This window comes from Pan paniscus, chromosome 3 (assembly GCF_029289425.2).
Source record: "Pan paniscus chromosome 3, NHGRI_mPanPan1-v2.0_pri, whole genome shotgun sequence".
Classification (NCBI taxonomy): Eukaryota; Metazoa; Chordata; class Mammalia; order Primates; family Hominidae; genus Pan; species Pan paniscus.
Genome location: NC_073252.2, coordinates 128,115,886 through 128,136,033, shown reverse-complemented (window position 1 = coordinate 128,136,033; position 20,148 = coordinate 128,115,886).

Sequence of the window (20,148 nt, the reverse complement as noted above, 5' to 3'; positions counted from 1 at the left end):
AGGGTAAAAGAAAACCTTAAAAGGCTCCTCCACAAATATTGGCAAAAAGCATTAGTCCTCATATTGAACAAGTAACCTAAACTTGTTCCATGTCAGAAACACTTTTCATATAAAAATATAAAATGTAGCAAAGATAAGAGACAACTGTTTTATATAAACCAGTAAGTTTGTATTATTTTGTTTACCTGATTCATGGCTAAGATTTTAGAATGGAAGCTATAAGGTCCTTGTTTTCATCTATTTGTATATTTATGTATATACAGGTGAATTTTTCTACTTCCGTGTAGTATTACCAAATTAACTTGTAAAATCCTATACAGAAGCACTATTCAAATTGCTTTAGTGATAAGTATGTCTTTATATAAATTAAATATTGAGAAAATTTCCAGAAATATGGAAACTAACCCAAATGCTTTCTAAGTTCATGTGAATTGGGTAAATATCTATGAGATGTTTAAGATTATAAAAATTATAAAGTCAACTTAAGAACAAATGTACAAATTAAGATGCAGTTAAAACGAATTACTTTACACAAATGAAGTTCAGTGATACGACAGAAAACCCATGAATTCAACTTTTTTAGGTTTGTTTTGCTTTTGTAACACTTGCTTAACATGAAAGTGCTGTAAAAATAGTTAACAGGAAATAACTTGGGATGATGGCTAGTTTTGTTAAATGTTATAATGCATCAGTCAGAAAATAGTCTCCAAAATATTTTTGGTAACTTACAACTTTATAGTTATCCTAACTTAAATTAAATAATAGATATTCATTAAATATTTAAATCATTTCTAAGTAAGATGAACTACTGATTACAAAGAATATGTTTTACTTTGTATACTTTTGAGTTCGTATTTTTAAGTAGTACAGAGAGGCTGAATATATTTGATTATATTAATTAATAGGTTCTTTTTGCCATAGTGAAAAGTGGCACTATGAAAACATATGTAACTATCAAAATTGTTAGATGTTATATTCATTAAATTTCCTAGCTAGCCTGCTGTAGAATTCTAATATATAACAGACAATTCACAATTGCCTCCTTCTCAGTTTTGTCTATAGAAGAAAGTTTACTAATGATTAAAAATTGTCATTAATATATGTAAATGAAACTACTAAAAGTAATAAGGATATAAGGTAAACCATTTTGCATGTAAAGTATAAGGATTTGGTTTTGTTAAGAAAAAGTGAGTAATTTTGTCCTAAAGTAAAATGACTGATTTCTCCAGAAAAGAAACAGGAAAATAAAGGAAAAATAAATAAATAAAAGTTTTTAAAGGTTTGTGAAAAAGGTATCTTTGAAAAGGTATCTTATCTTGTGTGTCCAAAGATGGCCTGTATTGAATGAATATATTTATATTTATTAAGTCAACTTTAATATAAAAATACACACACATAAAACTGGAGTTTGGTTTTCTCTTGGTTGCAATTACAAATTTTTCTTGCATTATTGGTTTGCTCTTAAGAGCTTGTAAAAGGCTTCCTTTACCTTTTAAGTAACCTGCATAAAAACAAAGATTATGTGTCTTATCAGAATAATTTCCTATGTTTTATCTTAACCTTTATGAATTTGGTTATTCAAGCAAAATGAATCTTTTTACTTTTCAAAAGAGCTTTTTTTATATTTATGATACTTCATATAGCTACTTTTGAATCTTTTTATTGCCACTTTGGCTAAATAAGCACAAAGTTACAAAGTATTGTTTCACAGTAACTCGGGATCCTCTTTAGTCAAATATTCAAACCTTTTGACAATTTTGACAGTTTTGTCTTCCTAAAATCAAAGCATAAATGAAATATTGAACTCACCTTGAGACTTTCTATAGCACACATGGAAATTTTCAAGGATTTTTTTTTTACTTTTTTTAAAAGAGAAATGTTAAAAAATAATTAGGTTTGTTTGTTATGTTCAATTGCATGAAAGTGTCAAATAAGAGATGCTTTAATCTTTCATAATTTATATGCATATGGTTAAATATTGTTCATATAAGTATTGTGTAAATTTTTCTAAACTACTTTGAAATTTGACAATATTCTTGCTGTCCATGGTTTAGTGTTACCATCTCCTGGTTTAATGCTATCAGTCACAATTCTAGTTATAAAATGTTGTATACCACATACATTACATTTTCTTGGCAAATGACTTTCATCATATCTTTAACCACAGCCATTTTAAGTTTTTGCCATTCACAGATAATTTTTGTTTTACTCTAATTTTTCTCTGGAAGCACTTTCAATTAACTGTAGGCCAGAGTGCTTCATCTTCAGTATAAGGAACTGTCTCAGAGATCCATGAAAAGTACTATGACAAGTATCTGGGGCACAGAATTTTGATGGAATTGCTTAAGTAACTTTGAAACTATACTCCACTATAGTGGAGAAGATGACAGGTTCATAAAGCTGCTAACCCCAAATCAAGCAGCACAATAATTTATTACATAGAAGTGAATAAACTTATGAAAAGTGATTATTTTTTATGACTTCTGTTTGGAGTATTGCTGGTCCTTTAATGTTCTGTGTTCTATGTTTAAGGAACTTCTTTCTACTTTTAAGTTATCTATAATTTATAGAGATTTATTATACTTTTGTGAACATAAATGATTTATCTTTTCTCCCCATTTGATCCTCCCCAAATTTAGAAACTCTTATTAAGTATTCCTATTTTATGGCAACATAATTATTTGCCTAAATTTAGTAAGAATCTTCCTAGCTAGTAACAGTACATATTTGGAAACATTAGTTATATAACCAAGGCTTAGATTGGAATGTCATATTTGAGACTGATGTGCATAGAATCAGATATAATCAGACTGTTTTGTGAAACTAAGGTGAACTTTATGGAGACAATGCTTACAAAGCCCTCTTGGAAAAACTGGCCTGTTACTTGGCATACAAACTTACTAGCCTTACATGTGAATAAGAATGGTTACTTCCCATCAAGCCCGGGAAAATTAGGCTATTTTGAGGCACTCAAGAAGAGAAGAATTCACTCAAATCTATAAGCATTACAGGTGAAGTCTGATGGCAAGATCTTGGCTTGGTTTTCTAGTCTCAAGAGGCTTTTACAAGCACAAGCTAAGATTCGTTATGAAAGATTCAAGCAAAGCAAATTTACAATGGCTTATGTGGTCAATTACCATTTTTGCATCACTTATGTAAATAATCAGGCCAACTCTAATAAGATCATACTTACGTTTTAAAATATATTATCAATAAGGGGGGTGACTGGAGGGAGAAAATTTATGTTTCAATGGAAAACTATAGCATAATCTTGGTTATTAGATTCCAGTGCTATTTGTTGTTTCCGAGGTTTTGTAATCTACCTGTAAATTGGACTGGATCCTGATATCTTACATGTTTTATCATTTCTTACAAAATTTGAAACTCTTCTAGCTTTCTCCAATATCTCACTAAAACTCTCCAAATTAACATTTCCAATTTTCCCCTACTTTCCTGTCTTGGTGTGGCCAAGAACTAAAACCTGAATGCCCAGATACTTATTGGAATGCTAGTTATCTATAGCTGACTTTCCCCACCGGATCTAAAGAAGCCCTGCAAGCTGAAGCTGAGTAATAGGCAACCTTTTGTCTGGAGCTACTGTTGTGTGGGCGACTCAGGATTCTTCAAGACCAACATCTAGAATTCTTCCCAAATGGCTGCCCTTCTACCTAGGCTCATTCGATAGCTCAGCTGGTCTTTAATGAACAAAAGGCAATTAAATAAACAAATCAATGTATCTTCTTTCCTTGAACAAGAGGAGCAACTGACAGACTATCTCCTTGACCAAACTTTAGTCAGGCTCCTCTGAGCCCTCTTTTCAACTACGTCTTGAATTTGGCTCCTGTCGTTGCTATACCTGCTTAGCAAATTGGAGCAAGAATCCTGTTAAGTCAGTTTAGACAGAGTTCCTCACCCTTGATACCCGATCACTCTTCAAATCTGATTAAATTTCCTGTTTTCCACTTGTGATATCTGTTCATTCTGGCCTGTCTTCAGCAAGAATCCTGTTAAGTAGGTTTAGCAAAAATCCTCTCAACCGTGAAGTCTTCTCGTTTTTGTATGTGTGTGTGTTTGTTTTGTTTTTTGTTTGTTTGTTTGTTTGTTTTAGACGGAGTCTCACTCTGTCGCCCAGGCTGGAGTGCAGTGGCGTGGTCTCGGCTCACTGCAAGCTCTGCTTCCAGGGTTCACGCCATTCTCCTGCCTCAGCTTCCCGAGTAGCTGGGACTACAGGCGCCTGCCGCCACGCCTGGCTAATTTTTTGTATTTTTAGTAGAGACGAGGTTTCACTGTGTTAGCCAGGATGGTCTCAATCTCCTGACCTGGTGACCCACCCACCTCAGCCTCCCAAAGCGCTGGGATTACAGGCGTGAGCCACCACGCCCGGCCTTTGTTGTTGTTGTTAGTGAAGTCTCGCTCTGTCACCCTGGCTAGAGTGCAGTGGCATGATCTCAGTTCACTGCAACCTCCACCTCTCCAGTTCAAGCAATTCTCCTTCCTCAGCCTCTGAGTAGCTGGGATTACAGGTATGCGCCATCATGCCCGGCTAATTTTTTGTATTTTTAGTAGAGACGCGGTTTGGCCATGTTGGCCAGGCTGGTCTCAAACTCCTGGCCTCAGGTAATCTGCCCGCCTCAGCCTCCCAAAGTGCTGGGATCACAGGCACGAGCCACCATGCCAGGCAGAAGTCTCTTCTTAATAGTTTTCCATTCACCAACCCCTCCAACCTCACCTCTCTCTCTCTCTCTCTCTCTCTCTCTCTCTCTCTCTCACACACACACACACACACACACTGCTCCTTGGTTGTAAATCACCACTCGTCCTTGTTATATTTGGAGTTGATCTCGGTCTCTCTCCCCTATTATAGTATAGTTGACATCTATCACAATAGTCTTGAATAAAGTCTTCCTCATCATTTTAACAAGGGTCAGAATAATTTTTTTCTTTTTAACAAAACTTTTGGACATATTCTGTCTACACACCATTTACCATTCCAGGATGAAGAAATGAGGCAGTTTGACTGAAATCAAATAAAAATTTAAAAAATAAAAATAACAAGAAGGGATAGAAGGGTGGAAGCGAAGATGAAAGAAAGAAAAGAAGCCAAATGTTTATTTGGGAGACTATATAAAACGAAATTTCCTATTAGGTTTCTCTGAGGCAAATTTCCTTCTCTAGAAACAATATGCTGTTGTATGAGAAAGAATATGAGCTTAAGCTTTAGGCTAACTTGGGTTTAAATCCAGCCTTTGAAAAAGACACACTAAACAAAGGAATGTTTCCTTAAACTGCATGATACTCAGTATAAAGATGAATGAAAAATTTTACAGAAATTTCCCAGCATAAGGTCTTGCATTAGAAATTTACTAGGAGTATGTTTTTTTCTCTACCCTGGAAACCATCTTTACTCAAATTCGACGATGCCAGAACCTTCCTTCAATGCCCCCCATAGACCCATGGTTACAGCACTGAATTCGTCCTGCTGCCTCTGCTGCTGATCCTTGGTTAGAAGGCAGCACAAAATAAGGAGGAAAAAAAGATGCCTCAAAGAATATTTTGACTCATTTCAAAATGTACACAGCTGAACAAATATAAATTTATTGAAAGTGCAATGCTTCTAAAGGAGACACTAAATAATGTGTTTTATTGCCTTGGTTTCTTTCACATGGTAGCTAAAAGAGCCTTCGTTAATTTGTTCAGGCCAATAGCATACACTTTGGTAAATCATTCTATAATTTCATTAAGTTGCATCCGAGTCTTCTATCCATTAAAGTGAAGGTAAAATTCCTTCTTTTATGGCTAAAATACATAGCTAATATCAGAGCTCGATTTACTTAAATCTGATTGAGTTGAAGGCTAAGGTTTCTTGCTGTATTTTTCTGTATCCAATACTGTTTTATTTTTTAAAAACATTTTAGATTCAAAGAATACCAAAGCTAAATAGATAAGGAGACAAAGAAAAGCAGCTGTTCCATGATAAATGAAGTAGGTTATTACTAATATGATAAAAGTTAAGAAATCATAAGGAGTTCTCCACAGGTGCTAATTTTACTACTTGAATGAAATTAATAAGACTCTATAAAACAGCAGGAGATTCTTAGATTACATGAGTAATCAGCAAGAAAATTTATTGTGGTTTCATGAAGCATAAAATGTTTGTGTAATATATGCAAAAGTGGTACTTTATTCTCTTCAGTGAACAATTCTCAGTCCTTATAATAGAAAATATTTAATAGTTTGACACCTCTTGAGGCAAAGTTTTTAAAAGTTGTTCAAGTGTGATTAATTTGACTCAATACAAAATAACAATGCAGCAATGCAGAGTCATTTAAAACTACTAGAAGAGCTTATACATTAATATGATGACATAAATAAAGAGAAAATGTAAAAGGACATCTAAATTTCCACCTTGAGATATAGGCCAAGCTCTGACATAATGCAGAGCACATAGTCATGTTTCAGAAAATACGCATTCAAGAAATAATGGGAAAAAAATGAATGATCCAAAACCTAGTACAAAGAATTAATCTGAAACTTGAGAAGTAACTGTTAAGAAAGCTAACTTGTACTTAGAATATAAAATTTTCAAGGGGGGTTAAAGCATATACTACTTGATTTTTGACTGTAATCTTTAGACTATGTATTTTACACTTAACTGAAATTAACCAAGTCCTATATTGTACTTTGCTTCATGTTGCTGAAAAAAAATTACACACACACACACACACACACAAACACACCTAAACATATATAATATATGTATATAATTATATATATAATTGGGGTCTTCTTCTCTAGATTTTCCTTCAACCAATATGTTGATCCAGGCCTACATATATGTTTCTTGAATTTCACACACTTAGGCTTTGGGAAATGGATGTCTTTGGAGAGAACCTTATGCACAGTCACATATTCAATCACTAAGTAAATTTACCAGGTAAATACTGTAGTATTTACTAAGTGGTAAATATGTGTGGTATTAGGTTCCCTTCCTTGTGAAAGCAACCAAGATCTTTCAATACAATTTCAGTACAATCAGTTATTTTTTTCTTGCAGCTCTAGTTTCAGGATAATTATTGGGAATATAAAAAGAGAAAATATAGACAAGAAAAAGTATACTAATATCAAACTTTACAATGACTTTTAAGGTAAAATGTTTTTTCTAATATATTGGAAGAAATATATACAATTTGCAGAAAACTTTAAAGCACATACATGTTACATACCAGGCATTTTTCTAGCAAATGTATGTGCTAACTTATTTAATTAAAATAATAACTTTGTAAGATAGGTATGGTTATTCTCTTCATTTTATTGATGAGAAAACTGAAACACAAAGGATCCATTAGGCCGTGATATTATTTGGTGGAGTTAGGATTTGAACTCTGATTGTTCTGGCTTTACAACCCGGGCTTTTTGTTGATATAACATACCGCCTTTCATAGAGTGCAGCAAGAGGTAAAGATGTTGGTTTATTTAAAAGCAAGTGCTGTGATCAGTTATGTTTCTATATCTATTTGTGACAAATTTTGAAGATTCTCAGATCCCATTCTCTCTCTTTATACAGAGTATCTTTTTTTGCCTCTTCATCACTCCCCAAGTGCTTTATCCTGATGCCCAGTAAAATGTATCTTATTACCTAAAGGGTCAGCTGCTTTAAATCATTAAATGACTCTGAAACTGGATATTTTTCAGGAAGAGAATATGCCTGAATGACAGACAGTAGAATGAGTAGTATGAAATAAAATCATGGCAATCTAATGGATATCTATTCTGGACTGAACTGCAGGCTGATTCCTGTCAAAAAGGATAAACTAAATGGGAAATTGCTCTAATAACCTACACATCATTTATGGTAAAATGTGTTTGTCTGATTAAACCTTAAATCTTGCTAACCTGACATAGTAATGTGGCTAAGAAATAAATAATAATTTTAGATATTCATAACATATATATACCAAGAGTATTTTTAAGGATCATGAAAACTTTAATGCCCAACTTCTTTGTGTAGAGTTGATTTATTATTCATAAGTCTTGGTTTTGAATTTATGAATATTTTTACTTTGGGGGCATTTAACATTCATTGATTTGAGACATTAATTGCAATTTTCTGCACTTGTTATTTTAATTAAGTAACTGAAAATATCAATATAATAGTTGATAATTTGAAGTTCAATTGAATTAGAACTAAGCCAAAAAAAGATTTAAAAAATGCAAGCTTTAGTGCAACTAAGCCAACTGTTTTCTCAAAGTAATTTTTAATTTTTCTATTACAGAGCTGCTAGATCTTTTTATATTGATGATTAAAAATGGGTATTTTTCTATGACCAGACTTACTAGCTTGTTGTGGATATTTAAGATAGTCATTAAGCTTATGATGACATACAGATTTACCGATTTTGAAAAGTGAAATACATAGCATCCATTTGTGCAACTACATTATTTTCTCTCAGTTCAAATGTCTAGTGTTGGAAAAACAATTTACTATTCAGGCTGGCCCTTTAATAGAGAATTTAGGTCTAATAATCAACTTTGCAATTCTAGACCCTCAATGTTATTAGTTAACCTATGAATGTTCATGTTCTCAAGATATTAATTCTTATATCAATGCATTTATTTAAAATGGAACATATTTCCAGCATAATAAATGAGTCATTTTCTTCATGACATTCACTTCTATTGTATAATTCTACTCAAAGAACGCATTTCTGAATCAGAAAGAAACTTAGAATAAAATTAAACTATAGTTCAATATTAGGATTATCACACAAATCTGGTAATTTAATGATTTAATTAAATATATAAACACATTTTATATATACATATTTATGTGTGTGTCTGTGTGTCCATATAAATAGGATTGGGTTGTAGAGAAAAAATTCTCTGTTGAGATAAATGATGAGATGTCCATTATTCAACAAGCTAGAAGTATGAGGCAATGTCATGTAAATATGAGGAAGAGGATTCCTAGTAGCAGAATCAGAGGAGAAGATGAGGAATAGAAAGAGACAGAGATAAGTGAAGGAAGTGAAAATGAGTGAGCTAGAGAGTGATGTTGGAGAAGTACATTGGAACAAAATCTTATAGGCCCATTAGGACATGTTTGGCATTTTGAATTTGATTTTTAATTACTGGAATGTCTTGAAGAGTTGCAAACAGTGATGTAGTATGATATAATTGAAATTTTACAGTATAGCTCTGACTGTTGTATTGACTAATCATTGTAAGAAAGCAAGGTGAAAGAGGGAATACAGGAAGGGAGGTTATTATTATAGTCTAGGGGAGAGACTATAGTGGCTTTAACCAGAGGGACAGTGGGGAGGTGATGAAACATAACCACATCACTAGGTTCGGCGAAGAAAACTTGGTGATATATAGGATGCAAACTATAGTAAAAGGGGGAATCAATAATAAATTTTAGGATTTGGGCCTGAGTAATCAGGTGAATAGTGGTGACATTTACTGAGATGAGGACTGAGGGGGACGCAGGTCTGAGAGGAAAATCAAATGCTCTGTTTTATCATATTTACTTTGAGATATTTATTAAAAATCCAAATGGAGATGGCAAGTAGGTAGTTGAATACATGAATTCATCAGAACAGTAAGGTCTTGAAATAAACTGTAAGTATCATCAGGATAATAATTTACTTTAAGCTATGGGACTTAATAGAATTACCTAGGGCACAAGTAAAGAGACAAGGTTGTCATCCCAAAGGCAAGTGAGAATGGAAGACTGTAGGTAGAACATTATGGGCGTATATATAGATTTGGAATTTGTCCACATAGCATGCATAAATTCTGGAGCTTAAATATACCACAAAAGGTGAAAAGTAGATTTGTCTTTTTACTTACATAGTTTAGGTTTTTTTTGCTTTTGTTGTTCTAGGGGTTGGGGGGCATTTTCACAGAGACGACAGAGCTCTAGAATAAGTTGTTAAAATAACTGAGGCTGTAGTCCCGAAAATATTGTTTCAAATTTATAAGTATGAAAGTTCAGACTAGGAATAGTCAAAAGGGCAAAAAACAGGTAATATCTGAACTAGATTAATCTTACCTTGTGATATCCTTAAAACATTGTTTGTGTCTGTATTAGAAATGGGAGAAAAAACAAAAATAAAACATACAAAATAAACCACAAAACAGTAAGAAATCCCTTTGAAAGTGACACTCATATAAATTGTTTACTTCAAAGATATGACCTCCTTCTCAATATTACCAATTCACTTGCATATCTTCTGTTATTTTATGTTCTTTCCATTTAAATTATATAATTACATTTATGATTTTACATAATTTATATTTTACTTTGGTGCGCTGCCTTTATGAAAGGAACATTCTTGAACCTCTGCAGTAATCATGTAGAAAGAGGAAGGGACCTTGCTGTTGAGAGGAAACAATAGAAATAGTCAGTTGATGAGGGGAAGTCAAGATGGAGAAATAGTATCTGGATAGGATTAATATTTCACTTCGTATGTTTGAAGAAGTTTTCAACTTCTTCTCTCCTTTTAGAGACACAATTAATATAAGAGTACTAGGTGAGCTGTCTGTGTCTTTAGTATCTTTTGGAGGACTCAATGTATTCCACAGATTAAAAACATACTTAGCCACATCCCCTTCTCTGCTAATATGCAATATCTTTAATACGACATGGGCAACTAAGGGAAATTCATCTGTAAATGTAATGGTAAAATCACATGGTTATTAGTGACTATTGACATTTTCATTTCCCAATCACTTTGTTGCTGATGGACAAGCAGCCTGCTAGAAGGGTTCCATATGTAGGACTCTGTCAGCCATATCAGTTGCAGAACAATTTATTCTCAGGGCTTGGTATTAGAATAAAATATGTCTAAAAGAGGAAGGGAAATATGTGGCTAGATATTATCCATGAATTGCTTGTAAGTTGAATTTGAAGATATTGTATTAGTTTCCTAGTGCTGCTGTAACAATCCACAATGTAATAATGGTTTAAAGCAAGACAAAGGTATTATCTGTTGGTTCTAGAGGTCTAAACTCTGTGATGAGTCTCACTGGCTAAAATCTAGGTATCAGCAAGGCTGTGTTCCTTCTGGAGGCTCTAGGAAATAATTCATTTCCAACTTCTAGAGACCACCTCCATTCCTTGGTTTCTAGTAGCATCACTGTGAAACTGTTTCCTTCATCACATCTCCTTTTCTGACTCTGACTGTCTTACCTTTTCTTACAAGGGACCTCATAATTAAATTGAGGGTAACTGAATAGTCCAAGATAATCTCCCTTTCTCATGGTTTTTAATTTAACCACATTGGTAAAGTCCCTTTTGCCATGTCAAACAACATAATTACAGACTCTGAAAATTAGGACTTGGACATCTTTGCAAGGCCATTATTCAGCCTCCCACAGGGATCATTAAGCCTTAGTTTGGACTCATGACTCTGCTTGAGTTCAGAAAAATTTCACCTTCCTTGATATTCTTGATATTGTAAAAGATGGAAACTTGACGCAAATACAGCTAAAACCAAAATCATTCCAAAATGTAAGACTTCATTTAAAATACTCTGTGATTGTAAATGATTTCAGCAATAATTTAATCAAACTAAGCATTTAGAAATCCTCAGAAAATTTAAATGTATTTCCAAAGAGTGCAAAGATGTCATTTTCTAATATTAAATCAATTTTTTGAAATCATAGGAATTAAATAGTATTTAAACAAACATCATTACATACCTAAAATATGTGGAAAAGGGATATAGCTCTAACTCATTTTTTAATCTCTTAAAGCCAGAAGGTAGAATATGTATAATCATAAAAAAAAAACTTAGTATTTGAGAAATGGTAAAGATGTATCTATTCATAATAGTAGTTTACTTATTATGTAAGATTTAATTTTATCTTCAGATGACTGTGAAATAAATAATAAGAAAATGTATGGTTGACCCTTGAACAATACAGGAATTAGAGCACTGAAAGTTTCACTGACCTGGGCAGTGAAAAATCAGTGTATACATCTTTACTCCCCAAAAATGTAACCACTAATAGCCTACTACTGACTGGAAACCTTACCAATAACATTAACAATTGATTAACACATAAAAAGACTAGCATCTACATGTATTGGATGCATTGACATACATTTTTCTTTATGTTTTTATATTTCTATGCTACACGGTTTATCTGTAAGATTTTTCAAATTGTTGCAAATTTCTAAAAAAAATTTCTAATATATTTATTGAAAAAAAATCCACATATAAGTAGACCCACGCAATTCAAACCCATGTTGCTCAAGGGTCAACTGTGCTCTTTTCAAAAAGAGTTTATTTAACAACTATTAATAAATAGTCTCTTGAAATCGTGGCTTTTTTACATGAACCATTCTAATAACACAATTAGTGAAAAGTATCATTATGCTAGGTATTATAAACCAAAACCTATGTCCAAAATGAAAGTATAACAATGCCCCTTAAAAGTTCACGGTGACCTAATTCTCTACTTACAATTCAAAATCATTGAAGAAAAGAAAGAAAGGATAACTGATCCCATAAGATTGAACTACATTACAACACAAACATTTTATTAGGAAGTTTTCTGGCTAGGCACAGTAACTCATGCCTATAATCCCAGCACTTCGGAAGGCTGAATTGGGAAGGTTGCTTGAGGCCAGGAGTTCGAAACCAGCCTGATCAACATAGTGAGACCCTGTCTCCAGAAAAAAATTTAAAAAATAAAACTTAGCTAGGTGTGGTGGTGCACACCTATAGTCCCAGCTTTTTGGGATATGGGGCTGATATGGGAGGATCACTGGAACTCAGGAGTTTGAAGTTGCAGTGAGCTATGATCACACCACTGCACTCCAGCCCAGGTGGCATAGCTCACTGTGTCTCTTACATAAAAAGAGACCTTGTCTCTTAAAAAAAATTATTATGATTTCTCAGCAATATATATATGCATAACATTGAAAGGAAAACTCAAAATCTGAGGAAACATTATTGGTTTAGGATGGGATGCCATAATAAAGTACCAGAGACTGGCTGACTTCTAAACAAAATAAATGTATTTGTCACCATTCTTGAGGCTGGAAGTCCAAGGTGAGGGTGCCAGCACTGTCAGGTTCTGGTGATGGCTCTCTTCTAGTTGGTGACTGCCGACTTCTCATTGTACCCACACTTGGCAGAAAGAAAATAAGAGGCCTCTTTGGGATCTCTTTTTTCAGGTCATTAATCCCATTCATGAGCACTCCATCCTCATGAGCTAACTACCTTCCAAACGCTCCACCTCTTAATATGATCACATTGGAGGTTAATATATCAACACATAAATCTGGAATGGGCAGGACACAAATATTAAGTCCATAACATTTATTATAAATATAATTCTTAAGGTATAGCTGTAGACTATATTTCGGGCATAATACTTATTGCTTGAAATAAGCATAAGGTAATATTGACCTTAACTAGACTAATTCATGTTCCTCAGTGGCTGCAGCTGTGCTACCAGAGAGGCAGTGAAGAACACTGTGCTTCCTCAAATCTGGCAACTAAAACAGTTGACAAAATCTAGCATTCAAGGACATTTTGTAGATATATGATCGCCTTTGGATTGTTCTGAACCAATAAGCCCATGAACAGATGGCATTAGTCATGAATGTAATGTTTTTATTGCTAAAGAATAAAATACTTATCTGACATTGCTCACGTTTCTAAAAGAACATTCCCTCCTCCATTTTCTCTAGACTAATATTCAGAATTTCAAGGAAAAAAAAAAACGAAACATCACATCACTACTGAAAATGAGCATTGCATATCCCTTTAAACTATCAATTATTCTGTGATGTAGTTACATGTGTTTCTGAAAAATGATTTTACAAATCTCTATGAGTGGAAAAAATAACTTTTGAAACCCTTGAATGATTACTGGCAGGTGGCAGGTGGCGTGTGTAACAGAGAAGTTAGAAGTTTTTTGCATGCTTTCTGGTTTAGAGTAGACAAGTCTATCTCAGACTTGCAAATCTCATGGGCCAATTTAGGAAATCTCTTAGAAGATAAACTTTGCTGTCTTGTATGGCGTGTATCACTAGATGCTAGGCTATACCTTGCATATCAATGTTGCCGTGGTTGATGCAATGTGTCCTGCTAGGCTAGAAAAAATGAAGAGCCCTACGTTGACAAGAGACATTGGCAGAGCAGAGCTGAAAGCAGAGGTGCTGATCTCCTTTAGTTCAAGTGCTATCATCATCTCTAGGAATTAACTTTACTCTTTTGGGTCTCAGACTTCAGAGGAATAACTATAAACCAAACTATTAATGCATGTTCAAGAAACTAATCAAATGCAGAATGGTATAAAGGAGGCTTGCAGCTACATAAGAGATTTATTTTACATTAGTAAGGGGGACCTTACTAATGCTGAAACTGAAGATTCATACTTCACATATACGCTTCTTCTGGTTCATTTTTCTATTGTTCCTATTCCTCCTAATATGTCCTATAGGTAGCATGAAGACTAGTGCATAATTACTTGTTTTATTCTGTTTACTGATGACTTCACTCTCAGAAGGCATAAACAATGTTATCTTTGACTACATCCATAAAAATGGTCCATTCGTAGAACTATAATAAGAAATAAAATAGCACAAAACAAAATAAAAATAGTATTCCTTTATTCCCATCTATTATAAAACTATTAGACAAGAATTTGCAGAATCTGACCAGTATGAATAATTTGCAGATTAAGTTTTAGGCTCTATGAAATTTGTATTTTAAAAAACGTTTATTATTTACCTTAAGAAAAATTTAAATAAAAATCCCTGTGACTGCAATTCTTAACAAACACAAACATGAATGATTAATTATTTCATGCAATGTTTTATATTCTTTTATTTATTTGTTTGTTTTTTGAGACGGAGTCTCACTATGTCGCCCAGGTTGGAGTGCAGTGGTGTGATCTTGGCTCACTGCAAGTTCCGCCTCCCGGGTTCACATCATTCTCCTGCCTCAGTCTCTGGGGCTCTCCTGCCTCAGTCCCAGAGTAGCTGGGACTACAGATGCCCACCACCATGCCTGGCTAATTTTTTGTATTTTTAGTAGAGACAGGGTTTCACCATGTTAGACATGATGGTCTCAATCTCCTGCAATGTTTTATATTCTTAATGCCAATAAATTACAGTTATGTAATTATAAATTGTATATTCTTGAGATCAGAGTAGCTAAAACCATCTTAAAACAAAATGTGCTTTTATAGTTTTAAAACTTAATTGTCTGTTGGTTGAAGAGTCATCATAAGTTATTCAAATGTGTGTGTATATATATATATGACAATTAAATACATTATGAAGATTACATTTTAACTAGAAATTAGAAAATACAATCCTATTCATGTATTTGTGCCCATATATATTTTCAACAAAGCTAATCATTTAAATAATTATGACATCACTCATTACAAAACCATGTTTTTTTCTGATTATTTCATATTAATATGATGTTAATTCTTAAGATAAAGGCATACATCATTTTTTTTCTAATAAATGTTACAACCAGGTATCTCTCATTCCCTGTCTAACAGAGATCCAAATTTGACTTCTTCATTCTCTTCCATATTCCCATAATCAACTCCTTTTTTATATTTTTCAAAGATTGTTAGTTTATAATAAGTGGATAAGAATGTAGATTTTGTTTATGCTAAAGCTATGCATTAAGTGATTACAGAAGAAACTTGAACAGCATTTTAATATATATCTAAAATATTAAAGGACATTATTATTCTGTATACAATTTATTTTCCACAGAGAAATAATGTGCAGCATTCAGAAAGGCTAAACATTGTAGAAAAGAAACACGAATTCTAGATAAAAGTACCTAAGAAAGATTAATTTAACATGCACAGAATTTCCCAATTAAAACTTTCACATTAGCATTGCATTTTAAACAGTTAATCTCCTAATGAGACATCCCCAGCAATGAGGAGAGAGTTGCAGGACTGAATGTGGCCCTGAGGCCTGCATCTGGAAAAGGCTATATTTTGGTAATTTTTAAACTATTTTCGTTCATTTGGGAAGGAAAGTACTACACTGCCACCTTCTGACAGTGACTTTCTCCTTAATGAGAAAAATTTCAGGCCTAAATTGGGGTATATATTACTTATACGCCTTTAAAGTACAAAATATTAGAATATTTTGGCTTCTTTCTTTAAAAAGTTTATCATCTGTACTATATGACACACACAAAATAAAATAGCATATATGAAACTAAGCATGAACCTATCATCCAAATTAAGAATTAAACAATATCAACAATGTCGAAGCTGCTTAAATGCACCTCTCCAATCCTGAATATGTTTAAGTTCTAACTCCGAAAATGTGGAGATTTTTGGTTTGTTGGTTTTTTGTTTGTATTTTTACTGATACCATTAGAGTGACCATTCATGTCATGTTTTGTGACTTGCTGCCGTAGCATTTCCTCAGTTCCCTGTTTCCTCTGCCCTATCTAGCACATATGTGGTTGAAAATGCCTGCTGTGTTGTCACAGAAAGATTACCTCTCTCCTTTATCTTTTACTGTGTTGGGAGGTGGGGGTGGTGGAATTGATACATTTATTTAACCAACATTTACTGGAAAACTACTGTGTGTCCAATAATACCAAATATAATGGATCTAATGGAGAACAAGATGAAATCATTGAGTGCCTACCAGAAGTTTTATTTTAAAAATTTTAGGGAAGAAAACAAACAATTAAAATCTAGTTGGATTAGTAATATAGTTAAAAGTAATGAAAAGTTTTCTTTCTAAATCTGGTTGATTTTCAAGAACCTAAAGGTACTGAAGACACTGAGAGAAGCTCTGGAGAGCAGAGAATCTTAATTAAATAATGGATTCGCTCAGGACACTGTCATTGAGTCAGTAATATGATTGAACTGACTGAAGATTTTAAATTCAAATATATTGTAAAGTTTTTTTTCACAGTTCACTTAGGTAATAGATTTCATATAAAACACAATACTATTCCTCTAGTAGAGCTGGCAAATGTTATTGGATATAAGATTCATAAAAAATAAATACCTAGAATGAATATAGATAAAAATGGTATCAGATTCCTTTAATAAGAAAAGAGAAATTTTAAAGGTAGAGATTTTAAAAAGTTTGCTTATATAAATGTCCAGAGTAAAAACTGTGGCTTCTTATTGTTTCTCATAATTTTTCTTCAAATTTTAAAGTAAAACAAATCAGATTGTAAGCTCCTTTACATAATAAAAATATTTCCAGACTGGGCGCGGTGGCTTACACCTGTAATCTCAGAACTTTGGGAGGCCAAGGAGGGTGGATCGCGAGGTCAGGAGTTCAAGACCATCCTAGTGAATATAGTGAAACCCCATCTCTACTAAAAATACAAAAATTAGCCAAGCATGGTGGTGGGAACCTGTAGTCCCAGCTACTCGAGAGGCTGAGGCAGGAGAATCACTTGAACCTGGGAGGCAGAGGTTGCAGTGAGCCAAGATTGCACCACTGCACTCCAGCCTAGGCGACAGAGCAAGACTCGCGAGACTTTGTCTTAAAAAAACTACAACAACAATATTTTTCAGTTTTTCATAGAACATTAATTGACACTAATGTTAATTGAAATAACTTATTTTCACTGTTAGAATTGCTAAGAAATACTAAACCATATTTAAAAACATTAGATCTAACTGATGGACATAAAATTAAACAATGTAGTAAAGAAAATAAGTGTCTGCAAGTTCAGTAGTAACATGGATTAAGTTTGGAAAATGACCAGAGATCTTAGTTTTATGCTCTTCTAGCTTACATAATAATTCTTAAAATTATATACAGTTATGTTATGATGTTTTATTTATTGTCTTAAGTAAAAATGACAAATCAACAATAATTTATATAGGTTTCAATAAAAGTGAAAAATGTCTCATCCTAGTTCATTATAAGGTAATAGAAAGTAAAGTATCTAATAGTTTGTGAAGCCACCTTATATCTTTGTACCTTGGATCAGGCCAATCTTACCAGAGCTCCTCCACTGTATTTTTCTGGTTAGTCCTGGTTAGTTACTAAGAAAAATTTTGCCTTTCTTTACATGTAAACAATTTGTTCATTTAAGTATCTCTAAGAAACAGAGCCTTATACTGTTTATAGTATTCAACAATCCTGGATTTAGAGCATATAAATATCAAGTGGTTTTTCCAAAGGAATTACTCTCAGATTGGGATCTTACCTGGATATTATCTTCATGAAATCCACTGCCTAAAAAATAGTTGGATCTGTCTAATTTAAGCACATTCAGAGTTATTTTTAATTGTTTAAAGAATGAGATTAAATTATATCTTAAACAAATATAATTGTTCCATTCTATTATTAAATATTTTCCTGTTTAGTTTTTATGCATTTAATCTTTATAAAACATTATGTTATTTGCTTTATCTGCTTAAATCCCTTTTATTATTGGCATTCATCTTCAGTCTTCTAAAAGTCTAATTCTCTAATTTACAATTAAATTCTATTTCTCCTCCTATGATGTTTTTAGTTCCTCCTTACTACATGTCATCTGTTTCATTTCTCTGTACCTTAATGGAATTTATAAAAGCATTTCATTTTTGAAGACTAGACCAGGCATACTCAAGGCATTTATATTTGAACCATTTAGTGCTTGAAATATTTTTCAGGGAAGATAATAGCAGTTATTGCTTCTTCCAGACAATTAGTAATCTCTACTTGAAAGACAAGTCTGCACCAAGGTGCATATTGCCAGTTTACTTATTGTGATGTTTGGACAGAGTACTGACAGGGCAACAAACAGTCTATGCACTCAGACATCAGAGAGAAAATGAGAGCATGATTTGCTCTGTGTAGATACATGATTGTTAGTTCCTGTGTTTACAAATATATAATTTATTACAGAGAAGTTGTCTGGAGTAAAATTTTAATAAACTGGCTTGAGGAAGAAAATTTTTCCGATACTTGATCTAGCCCATTTATAAGAAGAATGAAATAAAAGCAACTTTGAAGTATTATCAAGTCCCTCATTGTCCTTTTAGTCAAACAGGAATGGCACTGCACAAGGTTAAATTATGCATCCAAACACATCATGAGTTTTGTTTTTACTGTGAATTAACTTGCGAGTGCCTTGCCTTGCAATATTAGAAGTGTTTTCCTTTAAGTCCTAAAGGTTTTTCAATCTTCAATAGTTTCTTATTAAAATGCAAATAGTCTAAGATCGGAAAGCCCTTTACTCAAAAGTATTTTAACACTTTAAGAAGCAGGAGGGCGCAGTGACCTCTAACCAGAAGTCACTGATAGCTGTTGAAGAAGAAAAGACAAACAGGAGAAGGCCAGGGCAACTACCCGGAATCTTCAATGTTGCTTCTCTACAGCTTAAATATGTTGTATATTTGATGTATTTAATTATGTATCTTTTGTTTATCTTTTATTTATTACATGGAGGTGAAGATTTTTTCTCTCATTTCCACAAGGTTCAGGAAGGAGCAAAATCAAATCAATCAGATTTAACTCCCTGACACTCTGAGACAGAAATGACAGGCCTCCTCCTCAGACATGCTACAGACCAATTGTTCTGGTGTAGTGTCCATAGATGAATAAAATCTTATTTCATTTTCAAAAAAAAATTATTCAATGATGTATTGATTTACTAAAAACACAGGATTAAGAAATGCTAAATGCTTCTTTATATATGAGTATATTTACAGTTTGTTTCTATTTCATAGAATTGTATTTCAGTCAATGTACCTGTTGAGGACTATATTTATTTTAAGTATATTATCAAAGTTTGGAGAATTTATGAACTGAAACTATGATACGGTTTTGGAAAATATTTCCTATTCATCATAATATGGCAACTTTGTACATGTAACTGGTACTATTTTGTGACATCTGAATGTAAAACAAGAGTTATAAAAATTATGTTTGAAACTTTAATAATCTATTTGCTTGTGTCTATGATATACAGTTCGTGAATAACTCTTTAAATAAATTAATGAATGAGCTAATGAATCCTGAGTTATGCTGGAGAATTGAAATATAATCTATATATTTTAAGAGTTTTGATATAGAAGTAACAAATCAAACTGTCAAAAGCACATCATTTTTGGCTCACAACTTTAAGATGAGGCAGAAAATGGTCAATTTTTGCTTGATGCAGGAATCTACTTATTTTTGCA